General features: G+C 44.0%; 1 pseudogene; it reads left to right on the plus strand.

Annotated features, from left to right (window-relative positions):
• The window catches only part of LOC120023035, a 32,705-nt pseudogene that overhangs the window by 12,077 nt on the left and 2,030 nt on the right, over positions 1-18,598 (plus strand).

The following is an 18,598-nucleotide window of genomic DNA, read 5'->3' on the forward strand; positions in this document are numbered from 1 at the left end:
TGTGTGTGTGTGTGTGTGTGTGTGTGTGTGTGTGTGTGCGTGTGTTGTGTGTGTGGTGTGTGTGTGTGTGCGTATGTTTTCTTGTAAGTAGGTAATTGTTTTTAGTGATCATGCAAATCGAGTGTGGAGCTTTCAAGGTTTCATTGGACCAGTTGATTGAGCTCTCCCCCAAATACTGGGATTACTAACATGAGGTTGGACAGCATTATCAGGGTCTGCTTCCCAAATGGCGCTCTATCTCCTTTATAGTCTAGACTATGTATGGAATGGGTGCCAAAGATGGTGGATAAATTAAGAGAGTTCACTCAAGCCGTTTACCATTGTAAAGAATATTCAATGTTCCTGTCTGTGTAAGTAGACGTTTCCTCTCTCGTGTGAGCATGCTTTTCCGCATGAGTCCAATGTTCCTCCATAATATCTGGCATGTTCACGAGAAAGAGGGAACAGCTGGCTCTGGTCTACTTATTGTCCCTTCCCGCTCGCCCCACCCACCCTGCCCGACCAGAAAAAAATTGCCAGTGAGATGTTTCGCTCTGGGGCGCCCCGCCCCCTCCGTAGGGCGGAGCCAATAAGTAGACCGGAATGGCCTCGCCCTGATCAGAAAAAATGAGGGAGTGGGACATCTTGCTTTCTCTACCGTGTCTGCATAGTGCTATTTGGGATGCAGCCCATGACAAAACAGCTGGGTTATTCAAATTAATTAGAGGTTTTAGCAAATGGAGTATTTTTCACCTCATTTAGTTAATGAAGCTCTCTGGTGTAGTGTGCAACTTGGCATGCTAATCATTTGGCTTGCTGCTCAGATGGCACTGAAATGTCCCCTGGCCACCACATTGAATGTCCGCTTCTTTTCCTCGTAATTACATTTGACATTTTAGTCATTTAACAGATGCTCTTATCCAGAGCGACTAGTAGTCAGTACATTCCACTAGTAGTGGAAACAACCACATATCAGTCATTGAAGTAGGCCATTCTTTGAAAGGGTCTGTCTTGATTGAGGTTATCTTTTTGCTCTTTTCACAAATCATAACTACTTGCTGTATCCCCTCAGTGACATGCAGTGAGAAACTATTCTTAACTTGTAGAACCTATGTCAATGCATTTCCCCCTAGAGCTCACGAAAGCATGGGGTTAAGTTCGTTTATGTTCATTTTGATTATTACCATTTGATCGGCATCTGTATATGTTGCGGGCAGGGATCACAAAGGTAGAAATGTATTTAATTGTTTTAATGCATGGGGGAATATACAGTAGATTATTTGTCTCCGTACATCAATTGGGCCATAACTGCTGATGCTATAGAATGTACATTACTTTCTCAGTGGATAAATCAAGATGGATGCCTTAACTGTTCTTTTTGTTCTTAATTTACTGTTAGCACTGATTACACCGATACTGTCTATTTGAAAGGTTTTACTGTACTTGCAATGATGGTGATATGTGGTTGCACTTATTGTCAGTTGCTCTGGAAAGATGTACTTCTAAATCTTCTAAACTTGAAATATGAAATATCCATGTTCATGGTACTGAGGGAGAGAGGGGAATGCAGAACATGTTATTGTTAGACATCAGGTGTCCTATGGAAAGGAGAAGGGCCACAGTCTGGTTTCAATTGTTGGGTTGTAATTTGAAATAGTTGCTACACCAGAAGTGAATGGTTATCTGTTGGAGGAATGGACATGAGCCAGCGGCTTGTAATGTTACTGAGTAAGGGAAAGGCTATCACATGGTTATGGTCACTGATAAGGGTGGTGGGCTGTGGATTAGTGAGGAATGAGGGCCCAGGTCAGGTCACATTAAGGGAGAATGAACAGTTTATTACACACATCACTTGCCTAGCAATAAAGATGTAATGTTCAGAGAAAGGGAGGAGACTCCATCTAAAGTGGGGTATACAGTATATGCTTGTGCTGGTGGGAACATGTCTTTGCCTTATGCAGCTGTGTGACCCAGTGAGTGAATAAACTTGGTTTGAGCTTTACTAATCGTCCGTGAGTTTTTACTCTGTTTTTTTAGAACCAAACAAAATGCAACTATTCTATTCAACAACGTGTGGGTGGCTACTGTCTTTGCTGGTTGTTCTTTGGTTAACGAAATAAGACGACAAGACAAGACGAGACAGAATTACTTGACACATTGGAAAGAATTTACTAATTAAACTGAGCAAACTAGAAAGCTATTTGTCCCTGAACAGAGAGTACACAGTGACAGAACACCTGACCACTGTGACTGACCCAGAATTAAGGAAATCTTTGACTATGTACAGACTCAGTGAGCATAGCCTTGCTATTGAGAAAGGCCGCAGAAGGCAGACCTGACTCTCAAGAGAAGACAGGCTATGTGCACACTGCCCACAAATTGAGGTGGAAACTGAGCTGCACTTCCTAACCTCCTGCCAAATATATGATCATATAAGAGACACATTCACTACCGTTCAAAAGTTGCTGATAATGGGCCTCTGTATGCCTATGTAGATATTCCATTAAAAATCAGCCATTTCCAGCTGCAATAGTCATTTACAACATTAACAATGTCTACACTGTATTTCTGATCAAGTTTGTTATTTTAATGTTAAAAAATGTGCTTTTCTTTCAAAAACAAGGACATTTGTAAGTGACCCCAAACTTTTGAACGGTAGTCTATTTCCCTCAGATTACACAGACCCACAAAGAATTCGAAAAACAAATTCAATTTTGATAAACTCCCGTATCTATTGGGTGAAATACCACAGTGTGCCATCACAGCAGCAAGATTTGTGACCTGTTGTCACAAGAAAAGGGCAAACAGTGAAGAACAAACACCATAGTAAATACAACCTATACGTTTATTTATTTTCCTTTCTGTACTATTTGCACATCATTACAACACTGTATATAGACATAATGTGTTATATATGATATTTGAAATACCTTTATTCTTTTGGAACTTTTGTGAATGTAATGTTTACTGTTAATTTTGTATTGTTTATTTCACTGTTTATTATCTATTTCACTTGCTTTGGCAAGGGGGAGGGGGTAGAGAGAGACACAGGGGAACAAACACCTACCTGGAGATGCCCATACTGACTCAGTCATCATCTCTCCTAACTAACAACAATGACCCACTTTCAGAAGTTATAAACACGTTTAAAGAGTAGATTTTTGTGGTTCTTATTGTATGAAAGTACATGATACTACAATGAGTCTGTGAAAGTGAGTAGTCTCCAGAGGGACAACAGAGAATACAACAGAGAAGAACAGGAAATAGACTTTATATTGAACAGAATAAAAAATAAAAAGTTTGTAAAAAATAAAAACAAGGTATTAACTATTGAATATTAATTGAATGGAATTACTCCTACAGTTCCTTGGTCAGAAGTGTAAAAACACAAACAGAATACATTATTAAAACCAACAACAACTTAGTTTCATTGATATCAGGGGCGCTAGGTAGCCTAGTGGTTAGAGTAACCGAAAGATTGCTGGATTGAATCCCTGAGCTGACAAGGTAAAAATCTGTTGTTCTGCCCTTGAGCAAGGCAGTTAACCCCGGGCGCTGAAGACGTGGATGTCAATTATGGCAGCCCCCCGCACCTCTCTGATTCAGGGGGGTTGGGTTAAATTTCATTTCTGGAGGCACCTGGCTTAACTGGTGCCTCCAGAGACGAAACCTCTCTCATCGTCACTAGATGCCTAGGTTTACCTCCACTGTACTCACATCCTACCATACCCTTGTCTGAACATTATGCCTGGAATCTATTCTACCACGCCCAGAAGTCTGCTCCTTTTATTATCTGTCCTCTGTCCCTTCAGAGTTTGTACTGTTAGGTGACCTAAACTGGGATATGCTAAACATCCCGTCCGTCCTACAATCTAAGCTAGATGCTCTCAATCTCACACAATTTATCAATGAACCTACCAGGTACAACCCCAAATCCGTAAACACGGGCACCCTCATAGATATCATCCTGACCAACCTGCCCTCTAAATATACCACTGCTGTCTTCAACCAGGATCTCAGCGATCACTGCCTCATAGCCTGCATCCGTAATGGGTCCACGGTCAAATGGCCACCCCTCATCACTGTCAAACACTCTCTAAAAGGCTTCTGCGAGCATGCCTTTCTAATTGACCTGGCCCGGGTATTCTGGAAGGATATTGACCTCATTCCGTCAGTAGAAAATGCCTGGTTATTCTTTAAAAGTGCTTTCCTCTCCATCTTAAATAAGCATGCCCCATTCAAAAAATGTAGAACTAAGAATAGATATGGCCCATGGTTCACTCCAGACTTGACTGCTCTTGACCAGCACAAAAACATCCTGTGGCGTACTGCATCAGCATCGAATAGCCCCCGCGATATGCAACCTTTCAGGGAAGTTAGGAACCAATATACACAGGCAGTTAGGAAAGCAATGGCTAGCTTTTTCAAACAGAAATTGGCATCCTGTAATACAAACTCCAAAAAGTTCTGGGACACTGTAAAGTCCATGGAGAATAAGAGCACCTCCTCCCAGCTGCCCACTGCACTGAGGATAGGAAGCACTGTCATCACCGATAAATCTACGATATTCGCGAATTTCAAGAAGCATTTTTCTAAGGCTGGCCAAGCTTTCCACCTGGCTTCCCATACCCCAGTCACCAGCTCTGCACCCCCCACAGCAACTTGCGCAACCCTCCCCCATTTCTCCTTCACCCAAATCCAGATAGCTGATGTTCTGAAAGAGCTGCAAAATCTGGACCCCTACAAATCAGCCGGGCTAGACAATCTGGACCCTCTCTTTCTAAAATGATCCGCCGCATTGCTGCAACCCCTATTACTAGTCTGTTCAACCTCTCTTTCGTATCATCTGAGATCCCTAAAGATTGGAAAGCTGCCGCGGTCATCCCCCTCTTCAAAGGGAGAGACACTCTAGACCCAAACTGTTACAGACCTATATCTATCCTGCCCTGCCTTTCTAAAGTCTTCGAAAGCCAAGTTAAACAGATCACCGACCATTTCGAATCCCTCCGTACCTTCTCCGTTATGCAATCTGGTTTCCGAGCATTCATGGGTGCACCTCAGCCACGCTCATGGTCCTAAACGATATCATAACCGCCATCGATAAAAGACAATACCGTGCCGTCTTCATTGACCTGGCCAAGGCTTTCGAATCTGTCAATCACCACATTCTTATTGGCAGACTCAACAGACTTGGTTTCTCAAATGACTGCCTCGCCTGCTTCACCAACTACTTCTCAGATAGAGTTCAGTGTGTCAAATCGGAGGGTCTGTTGTCCGGACCTCTGGCTGTCTCTATGGTGGTGCCACAGGGTTCAGTTCTCGGGCTGACTCTTTTCTCTGTATACATCAACGATGTCGCTCTTGCTGCTGGTGATTCTCTGATCCACCTCTACGCAGACGACACCATTCTGTATACTTCAGGCCCTTCTTTGGACACTGTGATAACAAACCTCCGGATGAGCTTTAATGTCATACAACTCTCCTTCCGTGGCCTCCAACTGCTCTTAAATGCAAGTAAAACTAAATGCATGCTCTTCAACCGATCGCTGCCCGCACCCGCCCGCCGGTCTAGCATCACTACTCTGGACGGTTCTGACCTAGAATATGTGGACAACTACAAATACCTAGGTGTCTGGTTGACTGGTTAGACTAAACTCTCCTTCCAGATTCACATTAAGCATCTCCAATCCAAAATTAAATCTAGAATCAGCTTCCTATTTCGCAACAAAGCATCCTTCACACATGCTGCAAAACATGTTGACTATCCTATCGATCCTTGACTTCGGCGATGTCATTTACAAAATAGCCTCCAACACCCTACTCAGCAAATTGGTTGCAGTCTATCACAGTGCCATCCGTTTTGTCACCAAAGCCCCATATACTACCCACCACTGCGACCTCTATGCTCTCGTTGGCTGGCCCTCGCTTCATATTCGTTGCAAAACTACTGGCTCCAGGTCATCTATAAGTCTTTGCTAGGTAAAGCCCCGCCTTATCTCAGCTCACTGGTCACCATAGCAGCACCCACCCATAGCACGCGCTCCAGCAGGTATATCTCACTGGTCATCCCCAAAGCCAACTCCTACTTTGACCGTCTTTCCTTACAGTTCTCTGCTGCCAATGACTGGAACGAATTTCAAAAATCACTGAAGCTGTAGTCTTATATCTCCCTCACTAACTTTAAGCATCAGCTGTCAGAGCAGCTTACCGATCATTGTACCTGTACACAGCCCATCTCTAAATAGCCCACCCAACTAACTCATACCCATATTGTTATTTCCTTTTTGCTCCTTTGCACCCCAGTATCTCTACTTGCACATTCCTCTTCTGCACATCTATCACCCCAGTGTTTAATTGCTAAATTGTAATTATTTCGCCACTATGGCCCATTTATTGCCTTACCTCCCTAATCTTATTACATTTGCACACACTGCATATAGACTTTTCTATTGTGTTATTGACTGTACGTTTGTTTATCCCATGTGTAACTCTATGTTGTTTATGTCGCACTGCTTTGCTTTATCTTGGCCAGGTCGCAGTTGTAAATGAGAACTTGTTCTCAACTGGCCTACCTGGTTAAATAAAGGTGAAATTATTAATTTTTTTTTTAAATGCGGAAGATGCATTCAGTTGTACAACTGACTAGGTCTTCCCCTTTCCTATGCATTTTTAGTCCAGTTTAGGATGTGGATATCACCCCCCTTTTATTATTTTAATGAATTCCAGCCTTAATCTAACTCTCATCTGCTTGTTCTCATCCCTTCGTTCTCATCCCTCATTCCTAGGCTGACAGAGGAGGAGGCAGGTCAGCCCTATGATAAGGAGTCAATGGTGATCATCCACCTGAACAACACCACCGTCATGTACCTGAAAGAGGTCACCAAGATCCTAGCTCTCGTCTGCTTCCTCTGAGAGGTGAGAGTTAGGAAAGAGAGTTTTAAGACAAAAGGTGAGAGAGAGTTAGGGAGTAGCGCTTCGAGAGGAAAGGTGAGAGAGTTAGGGAGGAGTGCTTCGAGAGGAAAGGTGAGAGAGTTAGGGAGTAGCGCTTCGAGAGGAAAGGTGAGAGAGTTAGGGAGGAGCGCTTCGAGAGGAAAGGTGAGCTTCGAGAGGAAAGGTGAGAGAGTTAGGGAGTAGCGCTTCGAGAGGAAAGGTGAGAGAGTTAGGGAGGAGCGCTTCGAGAGGAAAGGTGAGAGAGTTAGGGAGGAGTGCTTCGAGAGGAAAGGTGAGAGAGTTAGGGAGTAGCGCTTCGAGAGGACAGGTGAGAGAGTTAGGGAGTAGCGCTTCGAGAGGAAAGGTGAGAGAGAGTTAGGGAGGAGCGCTTCGAGAGGAAAGGTGAGAGAGTTAGGGAGGAGCGCTTCGAGAGGAAAGGTGAGAGAGTTAGGGAGGAGCGCTTCGAGAGGAAAGGTGAGAGAGTTAGGGAGTAGCGCTTCGAGAGGAAAGGTGAGAGAGTTAGGGAGTAGCGCTTCGAGAGGAAGGTGAGAGAGTTAGGGAGGAGCGCTTCGAGAGGAAAGGTGAGAGAGTTAGGGAGTAGCGCTTCGAGAGGAAAGGTGAGAGAGTTAGGGAGTAGCGCTTCGAGAGGAAAGGTGAGAGAGTTAGGGAGGAGCGCTTCGAGAGGAAAGGTGAGAGAGTTAGGGAGTAGCGCTTCGAGAGGAAAGGTGAGAGAGTTAGGGAGGAGCGCTTCGAGAGGAAAGGTGAGAGAGTTAGGGAGTAGCGCTTCGAGAGGAAAGGTGAGAGAGTTAGGGAGTAGCGCTTCGAGAGGAAAGGTGAGAGAGTTAGGGAGGAGCGCTTCGAGAGGAAAGGTGAGAGAGTTAGGGAGTAGCGCTTCGAGAGGAAAGGTGAGAGAGTTAGGGAGGAGCGCTTCGAGAGGAAAGGTGAGAGAGTTAGGGAGGAGCGCTTCGAGAGGAAAGGTGAGCTTCGAGAGGAAAGGTGAGAGAGTTAGGGAGTAGCGCTTCGAGAGGAAAGGTGAGAGAGAGTTAGGGAGTAGCGCTTCGAGAGGAAAGGTGAGAGAGTTAGGGAGTAGCGCTTCGAGACGAAAGGTGAGAGAGTTAGGGAGTAGCGCTTCGAGAGGAAAGGTGAGAGAGAGTTAGGGAGTAGCGCTTCGAGAGGAAAGGTGAGAGAGAGTTAGGGAGTAGCGCTTCGAGAGGAAAGGTGAGAGAGTTAGGGAGTAGCGCTTCGAGAGGAAAGGTGAGAGAGAGTTAGGGAGTTGCGCTTCGAGAGGAAAGGTGAGAGAGTTAGGGAGTAGCGCTTCGAGAGGAAAGGTGAGAGAGTTAGGGAGGAGCGCTTCGAGAGGAAAGGTGAGAGAGTTAGGGAGGAGCGCTTCGAGAGGAAAGGTGAGAGAGTTAGGGAGTAGCGCTTCGAGAGGAAAGGTGAGAGAGTTAGGGAGTAGCGCTTCGAGAGGAAAGGTGAGAGAGAGTTAGGGAGGAGCGCTTCGAGAGGAAAGGTGAGAGAGTTAGGGAGGAGCGCTTCGAGAGGAAAGGTGAGAGAGTTAGGGAGTAGCGCTTCGAGAGGAAACGTGAGAGAGTTAGGGAGTAGTGCTTCGAGAGGAAAGGTGAGAGAGTTAGGGAGGAGCGCTTCGAGAGGAAAGGTGAGAGAGTTAGGGAGTAGCGCTTCGAGAGGAAAGGTGAGAGAGTTTTGAGTAGCGCTTCGAGAGGAAAGGTGAGAGAGTTAGGGAGGAGCGCTTCGAGAGGAAAGGTGAGAGAGTTTTGAGTAGCGCTTCGAGAGGAAAGGTGAGAGAGTTAGGGAGGAGCGCTTCGAGAGGAAAGGTGAGAGAGTTAGGGAGTAGCGCTTCGAGAGGAAAGGTGAGAGAGTTAGGGAGGAGCGCTTCGAGAGGAAAGGTGAGAGAGTTAGGGAGGAGCGCTTCGAGAGGAAAGGTGAGAGAGTTAGGGAGTAGCGCTTCGAGAGGAAAGGTGAGAGAGTTAGGGAGGAGCGCTTCGAGAGGAAAGGTGAGAGAGTTAGGGAGGAGCGCTTCGAGAGGAAAGGTGAGAGAGTTAGGGAGGAGCGCTTCGAGAGGAAAGGTGAGAGAGTTAGGGAGTAGCGCTTCGAGAGGAAAGGTGAGAGAGTTAGGGAGGAGCGCTTCGAGAGGAAAGGTGAGAGAGAGACAGTCTTCGTCCCAAATTGCACCTATTTACTTTATAGTGCACTACTTTTGACCAGGACCTGGCCCAAGAAGAACCCCTAGCCTTACAGGGGATTTGTGCTGATGAATCCTAACTTTGGATATCATGCGCTTGTACTAACGCAAAGTTTCACGTTTCATATCTCGTTTTTAGCTGTGTCATCTGCGATACAAAAGGTTTTCCAGGAAATTAGGTGCTGTTCATGCATGTCTCCCGTTGACACCAATTCATGATTTATGCATAAATCCGAATTACATCAATGCATGATTTATGCCAAGATCTGAGTTAGCAGAGGTACATGCGCATATGTGAAGTTCAGATATCACGACGACAAGACATAACATGAATCCACATGTACAGTACTGAATACATGCTGATGCTAGTTCTCCTGCTGCTCTACATGGTTCCAAAGACTAACGACTGAAAAACATGTATTTATAATCCAACCGCCCGTATCTAACGTGTGGTGTGATCTGTGATGAGCACAGTGATGGGTGTTAATTGACAGCTGGCAAAACATAATATCATGATGAAATTAAGGTACAGCAAAATGTTGCCTGACATTCTCCAGAGACTACATACAGTGTACTGTATATACAGTGCTGTGAAAAAGTATTTGCCCCCTTTCTAATTATCTCTACTTTTGCATATTTTTGATACTGATTTTTATCAGATCTTCAACCGAAACCTAATATTAGATAAAAGGAAACTGAGTGAACAAACAACACAACAATTACATACTTATTTCATAAACAAAGTAGTCAACACCCAATGCCTTTGTGAAAGAGTAAATGCCCCTTACACTCAATATCTGGTCGTGCCACCTTCAGCTGCAATGACTCCAACCAGCTGCACTTCAGCTTCAGCTCACAGACGGATGGCCTGACATTCTCCTGTAGAATCCTCCGATACAGAGCAGAATTTATGGTTCCTTCTATGAAGGCAAGTCATCCTGAGGCAGCAAAGCATCCCCAAACCGTCACACTACCATGCTGACCGTTGGTATGAGGTTCTTACTGTGGAATGTTTGTTTTTCGCCAGGTGTAATGGGACCCATCTGTCCATAGAACATTCTTCCAAGAGTCTGGATGAGCCATTTTTTTAGCCTGGATAATACCTGCCAGCCTCAGACTGTTGTTCTCCACTACAACGCCGGTTTCCTGCCGTAAACCCTGGGCCGTTACTCCTGATCATCACAGCTAGCTGCCACCGATTGACCCAGCCCCGAAGCTAGCCCTGAGCCAGGCACACCTCCCGGCCCACTCTGTGATCACCCGACTACTCAGCAGATGCATCCCGGACTCTACCCCCAACACGGCTAGAATCCACTACTCCACCGGATACTTGCCGTAAGTTCTGGACCTTTGCATCGGATCATCGCTGCTAGCTAGCTGCTACCGAGTGGCTATAGTGGCTAATGCCCCTGCCCTGAAGCTAGCACCAGTTTGCCGCGAGTCAGGCGCATCTCCCGGCTAGCAAATGAAATTACTACAACTACAATGCCTCTTTCGCCATCTGGCCCGGACCCTTTGTCAACACGGCACCCCGCCGTACCACCACGACTGGTCTGCAGACGTAATTCCATCCGCTGTGCACTCAACCGGCCTTTGCCGGACGTCGGAGCAGACACTTCTACTTACCCCGGCCTGCTAACTTTAAACGCTGTGTCTCCCGGGTGCTAGCGTAATAGCGACTACCCCGCGGCTTCCCTGTTGCATCTATTGCTGTTCACTGGACCCTTTGATCACTTGGCTACATAGCTGATGCCTGCTGGACTGTTCATTTATCACAGCATTCCACTTTATTTTTTGTTTATCTGTTGGCCCTAGCCCCGAACTCAGGCCCTGTGTGTAGTTAACCGACCCTCTCTGCCCATTCATCGCCATTTTACCTGTTGTTGTTGTCTTAGCTGATTAGATGTTGTTGTCTTACCCGTTGTTGTCTTAGCTAGTTCTCCCAATCAACACCTTGCTTTATGCCTCGCTTTATGTCTCTCTCAAATGTCAATATGCCTTGTATACTGTTGTTTAGGATAGTTATCATTGTTCTAGTTTACTGCGGAGCCCCTAGTCCCACTCTGCATGACTCAGATACCTCCTTTGTCCCACCTCCCACATGCGGTGACCTCACCCTGTATAACCAGCGTGTTCAGAGATGCAATTTCTCTTATCATCACTCAGTGCCTGGGCTTACCTCCACTGTACCCGCACACCACCATACCCCTGTCTGCACATTATGCCCTGAATCTGTTCTACCACGGCCAGAAATCTGCTCCTTTTATTCTCTGTCCCCAACGCACTAGACGACCAGGTTAGATAGCCTTTAGCCGTACCCTCATCCTACTCCTCCTCTGTTTCTTGGGTGATGTGGAGGTTAACACAGGCCCTGCGTGTCCCCAGGCACTCTCATTTGTTGACTTCTGTAATCGAAAAAGCCTTGGTTTCATGCATGTTAACATCAGAATCCTCCTCCCTAAGTTTGTTTTACTCACTGCTTTAGCACACTCCGCCAACCCTGATGTCCTTGCCGTGTCTGAATCCTGGCTTAGGAAGGCCACCAAAAATTCAGAGATTTCCATACCCAACTACAACATTTTCCATCAAGATAGAACTGCCAAAGGGGGTCTATGCCCAAACAGTTCGAACTTCTAATTTTAAAAATGAATCTCCAGAAATAAGTCTCCCACTGTTGCCGCCTGTTATAGACCCCCTCAGCACCCAGCTGTGCCCTGGAAACCATATGCGAATTGATTGCCCCTCATCTATCTTCAGAGTTCGTTCTGTTAGGTGACCTAAACTGGGATATGGTTAACACCCCAGCAGTCCTACAATCTAAGCTAGATGCCCTCAATCTCACACAAATTATCAAGGAACCCACCAGGTACAACCATAAATCTGTAAACATGGGCACCCTCATAGATATTATCCTGACCAACTTGCCCTCCAAATACACCTCTGCTGTTTTCAATCAGGATCTCAGCGATCACTGCCTCATTGCCTGCATCCGCTATGGGTCCGCGGTCAAATGACCACCCCTCATCACTGTCAAATGCTCCCTATAACACTTCTGCGAGCAGGCCTTTCTAATCGACCTGGCCCAGGTATCCTGGAAGGATATTGAACTCATCCCGTCAGTCGAGGATGCCTGGTCGTTCTTTAAAAGTAAATTCCTCACCATCTTAAACAAGCATGCCCTTTTCAAAAAATGTAGAACTAAGAACAGATATAGCCCTTGATTCATCCAGACCTGACTGCCCTTGAACAGCACAAAAACATCCTGTGGCAGACTGCAATAGCATCGAATAGCCCCCGCGATATGAAACTTTTCAGGGAAGTCAGGAACCAATACACACAGTCACTCAGGAAAGCAATGGCTAGCTTTTAAAAACAGAAATTTGCATCCTGTAGCTCTAACTAGTGTTGGTACACTGTAAAGTCCATGGAGAACAAGAGCACCTACTCCCAGCTGCCCACTGCACTGAGGCTAGGTAACACGGTCACCACCAATAAATCCATGATAATCAAAAATTTCAAGAAGCATTTCTCTACAGCTGGACATGCTTTCCTCCTGGCTACCCCAACCCCGGCCAACAGCTCCGCACCCCCCGCAGCTACTTGCCCGAGCCTCCCCAGCTTCTCCTTCACCCAAATCCAGATAGCAGATGTTCTGAAAGAGCTGCAAAACCTGGACCCGTACAAATCAGCTGGGCTAGACAATCTGGACCCTCTCTTTCTAAAATTATCCGCCGCCATTGTTGCAACCCCTATTACCAGTCGGTTCAACCTCTTTTTCGTATTGTCCGAGATCCCTAAAGATTGGAAAGCTGGCGCGGTCATGCCCCTCTTCAAAGGGGGTGACACTCTAGACCCAAACTGTTATAGACCTATATCCATCCTGCCCTGCCTTTCCAAAGTCTTTGAAAGCCAAGTTAATAAACAGATCACCGACCATTTCGAATCCCAACGTACCTTCTCCGGTGTGCAATCCGGTTTCCGAGCTGGTCACAGGTGCGGTTCAGCCACGCTCAAGGTCCTAAACGATATCATAACCACCATAGATAAAAGACAATACTGTGCAGCCGTCTTCATCGACCTGGCAAGGCTTTCGACTCTGTCAATCACCGTATTCTTATCGGGAGACTCAATAGCCTTGGTTTCTCAAATGGCTGCCTCACCTGGTTCACCAACTACTTTGCAGACAGAGTTCAGTGTGTCAAATCGGAGGGCCTGCTGTCCGGACCTCTGGCAGTCTCTATGGGGGTGCCACAGGGTTCAATTCTCGGGCTGACTCTTTTCTCTGTATACATCAACGATGTTGCTCTTACTGCGGGTGATTCCCCGATCCACCTCTACGCAGACGACACCATTCTGTATACATCTGGCCCTTCTTTGCCCACTGTGTTAACTGATCTCCAAACGAGCTTCAATGCCATACAGCTCTCCTTCCGTGGCCTCCAACTGCTCTTAAACGCTAGTAAAACCAAATGCATGCTTTTCAACCGTTTGCTGCCCACACCCGCCCGCCCGATTAGCATCACTACTCTGGACGGTTCTGACCTAGAATATGTGGACAACTACAAATACCTAGGTGTCTGGCTAGACTGTAAACTATCCCTCCATTCTCATATTAAACATCTCCAATCCAAAATCAAATCTAGAATCGACTTTCTATTTTGCAACAAAGCCTCCTTCTCTCACGCCGCCATACTTACCCTAGTAAAACTGACTATCCTACCGATCCTCGACTTCGGCGATGTCATCTACAAAATAGCTTCCAATACTCTACTCAGCATACTGGATGCAGTCTATCACAGTGCCATCCGTTTTTTTTTTACCAAAGCCCCTTATACCACCCACCACTGCGACCTGTATGCTCTAGTCGGCTGGCCCTCGCTACATATTCGTCGCCAGACCCACTGGCTCCAGGTCATCTATAAGTCTATGCTATGTAAAGCTCCGCCATTATCTCAGCTCACTGGTCACGATAACAACACCCACCCGTAGCATGCGCTCCAGCAGGTATATCTCACTGGTCATCCCCAAAGCCAACACCTCCTTTGGCTGCCTTTCCTTCCAGTTCTCTGCTGCCAGTGACTGGAACGAATTGTGAAAATTGCTGAAGCTGGAGACTTATTAACTTTAAACATCAGCTATCTGAGCAGCTAACTGATCGCTGCAGCTGTACATAGTCCATCTGTAAATAGCCCACCCATTCTACTTAACTCATCACCATATTGTTTTAATTTACTTTTCTGCTCTTTTGCACACCAGTATCACTACTTGCAAATCATAATTTGCTCATCTATCACTCCAGTGTTAATCTGCTAAATTGTAATTACTTCGCTACTATGGCCTATTTATTGCCTTACCTCCTCACGCCATTTGCACACACTGTATATAGACTTTCTTGTTTTTCCTATTGTGCTATTGACAGTACGCTTATTTTAGTCCATGTGTAACTCTGTTGTTGTTTGTGTCGCACTGCTTTGCTTTATCTTGGCCAGGTCGCAGTTGTAAATGAGAACTTGTTCTCAACTAGCCTACCTGGTTAAATAAAGGTGAAATAAAATATACAATAAAAAATTACCATCCAGGGGCTTTTTGGCAAACTTTAGTCAACTTTTTGGACAACATGGGAGACTGATCAACAACTACAGCAATCATTTGGTTGCAATCAATGCAGCTGAAGGTGACACAACCAGTTATTGGATGTAAAGGGGCAATTACTTTTTCACACAGGGGAATTGGGTGTTGCATAAGTTTGTTAATTAAATTAATAAAGGAAGTACCAACATTGTTTGTTATTTGTGAACTCAGGTTCCCTTTATCTAATATTAGGTTTTGGTTGAAGATCAAAATTAGAGAAAATCAGAAAGTTGGCAAATTATTTTTCACGGCTCTGTATCACTACCTAAAGTCAATAAATTACAATGGAGAACTCATTATTCCATGGACACTTTACCCCCTTCTCTCTCTCAATTCAATGGGCTTTATTGGCATGGCAATGTATGTTTACATTAAATAAATAATGAACAAAAATGAAATTAACTATTTTATTTATTTATCCATTATTTTACCAGGTAAGTTGGCTGAGAACACATTCTCATTTACATCAACGACCTGGGGAATAGTTACAGGGGAGAGGAGGGGGATGAAAGAGCCAATTGTAAACTGGGGATTATTAGGTGACCGTGAAGTGCCCTGGGATCTTTAATGACCTCAGAGAGTCAGGACACCTGTTTTAACGTCCCATCCGAAAGACGGCACCCTACACAATAAAAAATGTACAGTAAACATTACACTCACAACATTTTCAAAGGAATAGAGACATTTCAAATGTCATATTATGTATATATACAGTGTTGTAACCATGTCCAAATAGTTAAAGTACAAAAGGGAAAATAAATAAACATAAATACGGATTGTATTTACCATGGTGTTTGTTCATCTCTGGTTGCCCTTTTCTTGTGGCAACAGGTCACAAATCTTGCTGCTGTGATTGCACACTGTGGTATTTCACCTAATAGATATGGGAGTTTATCAATATTGGATTTGTTTTCAATTTCTTTGTGGGTCTGTGTAGTCTCCGGGAAATATGTGTCTCTAGTATCGTCATACATTTGGCAGGAGGTAAGGAAGTGCAGCTTAGTTTCCACTTCATTTTGTGGGCAGTGTGCAAATAGTATTCTCTTGAGATGTGTCAAGTAATTATCTTTTTATTTTCTCACAATTTGTTTGGGTCTAATTGTGTTGTTTGTTTAGTGTGTTCCAATTTTCCCAGAAGTGGTTGGAGTCTATGGATTCTTCAATTACATTGAGCTGATTTCTGACTTGCTGTTCTTCCTTTTCCATAGTGTATTTCCTTATTGTTTCAGGGATTTATCATAGTCAAGGCGTTGGCTCAGGTTTTCTGGGTCTCTATGTTATTGGTTGGATAGGTTTCTCAATTTCTTTCTCAAGTTTTTGCATTCTTAATCTAACCATTTGTCATTGTTGTTAATTTTCTTAGGTAGTCTCCTTGTCATTTTTAGATTTAATAGGGAAGCTGGGAGGTAAAATACAGTATACTGTTTAGGTTTTCTTCTGCCAAGTTTACACATTCACTATTACAGTGAAATATTTGTCCAGGAAGTTGTCTGAAATCATTTTAATTTATTGATGCCTAATTGTTTTAAGGTAGGTTTCCACACTACTTTCCTTCCATCTATAGCATTTCTTTATAGTATGCAGTTTGTTCTGCTTTGATGCCTCATGATTGTTGCTCTGTTCAAGTAGACTGTGATTTTGCTGTAATCTGATAGTGGTGTCAGTAGGCTGACTGTAAACGCTCTGAGAGACTCTGGGTTGAGGTCATTAATAAAGTCTACAGTACTACTACCAAGAGATGGGCTACAGGTGTACCCAGGGTTGGATAAGTCACTTTCTAATAGTTACCTGTGCAAAATAGTAATCTGTAACGAAGCTTTTGGATTACGCAAACTCAGTAATGTAATCTGATTACATTCAGTTACTTTTAGATTACTTTCCCTTTAAGAGGCGTTAGAAGAAGACACAAATGTATGTTAGCAATTGAACGACATCTATTGCAGGATAAATCAATGTTTAAGTTTACATAGCTGGCTGTAAATAGATGTTACATTTTACTTTATGGGTTGATTATGTAGGCTTCTTCTAACCCATCACTTTCTACTACATATAATAATACGATTCAATTATAACTTTACATTAAAAACCAAAGTCTATCAGAATTCCAGTCATTCCAATAAATGTTATACCCCTTGATCTTCTAGAATAGGACTTGAAAATATGGAAGTATAGATTAGCCAAATTGTTTTACCTGAGCATAACCCCACAACTAAGGACTTACTAGCCAGCCCTTCTCTGTTGTTTATGATTTTGTTGTCATGGAGGACTGATTGGGCTCATTTATTCGAGTTGAAAAAGAAATACTGTGCTCATGGAATGGCATAGTTTGAGCACTACTGAAAAGTGCTATTTACATGTGAAAAATGAATGCCATATGCTGCATTTGCTATAGGCCCCTTGTTTACCTTTTTGTTGGTGACACTTTGATATCTTGATAATATGCAGCTGTTTAAAGGGCAAATCCACAGATGAAACAATAACAAAATGGGGTGGCAGGTAGCCTAGTGGTTAGAGCATTGGACTAGTAACCGAAAGGTTGCTAGATCGAATCCCCGAGCTGACAAGGTAAAAAAATATATGTTGTTCTTCCTCTGAACAAGGCAGTTAACCCACTGTTCCTAGGCCGTCATTGAAAATAAGAATTTGTTCTTAACTGACTTGCCTGGTTAAATAAAGGTAAAAAACAGAAGCCCCACCTCTGTTTTGGTAAAGAAGCTGAAGGATGGGCCTTGAGAAATGAAACCACTCTCAGATTAATAGACAGAGCTATGGATGCAAGGACTGGCCATCCATGATATCAAAATGATTGTTTTAACCATGTTATGAGACTATACAGTGTTTTTTTACATTTACAGTGTTTACAAACATTAGAGAAAAACAAGCTTATATTTTGGGTTCTCATGGGTATGGGTGTGACAGTTGAACTAAGCTCATGAGGCATTTATAAGTTATATTCTTCAGGAATCAATGGATATGTATATTTACAAGTCCAAAAATGGATGTAGCAGCTAAAGATTGCCCCTTTAATTAAGTCTATCGAAAATGTGTGCGTTTGAGCATGGTTCCATTAGGCCTATGGATTTTTTTTGTTTCAACATGAATTAGATTGAGCATTAAATACCCCACTTTTATTCCATAGGCTGCGATCCACACTGTGCAGCTGTTGCAAGAGCGAATTTTCACTGGCTGTCCACTGGTTTCAAAAACAATGATTGATAGGCAGCTTAAATTCAACCATTATTGTGTTCAAATACACATTTAGAATTGTGAACAGCCATCCACAACAACCACAATCCGTAAGGCGCAAATAGCTAAATGAGAGAGCAGCAGTGTGATTCACGTCAATGCGCTATTTATATATAAATAAGTAATAATAAGTGGTATCCATATCGCCGTAGACTACACTGCTGTCATCCCTACCTCCAGGTGTTTATTCAAGTTGGATCATCTTTGGATGCCGACAGCAGTCTCAGCATTGGAAGACATGGCTTGAACTGTAGCCTACAAAAACCTATTCTGCTCTTTTCCCATGATCCATCAAACACATCTGGTGTGTCATCATAGTGGGCTCTGACTTGTGGTCAGACTCACTCAGGTGGAACAAACTTAAACATTTTCAATGCTGATTTGAATGTTATTGAAAAACACAAACATTTCTCACAAACATCATTTCTGCATTTAACAGTAATCCTCTAAGTAATCATCTCGTATTTCAAAAGTATCTGTAATCTGAGTTATAGTTACCGTTTGTTGTAATCCCTTACATCTAACGGATAACATCTAATCCGTTACTTCTCAACCCTGGGTGTACCTACCGTAGGAGTCACCACGAAGCCTACCATTGACTATGTACATACC

Source organism: Salvelinus namaycush, chromosome 28 (genome assembly GCF_016432855.1).
Source record: "Salvelinus namaycush isolate Seneca chromosome 28, SaNama_1.0, whole genome shotgun sequence".
NCBI lineage: Eukaryota > Metazoa > Chordata > Actinopteri > Salmoniformes > Salmonidae > Salvelinus > Salvelinus namaycush.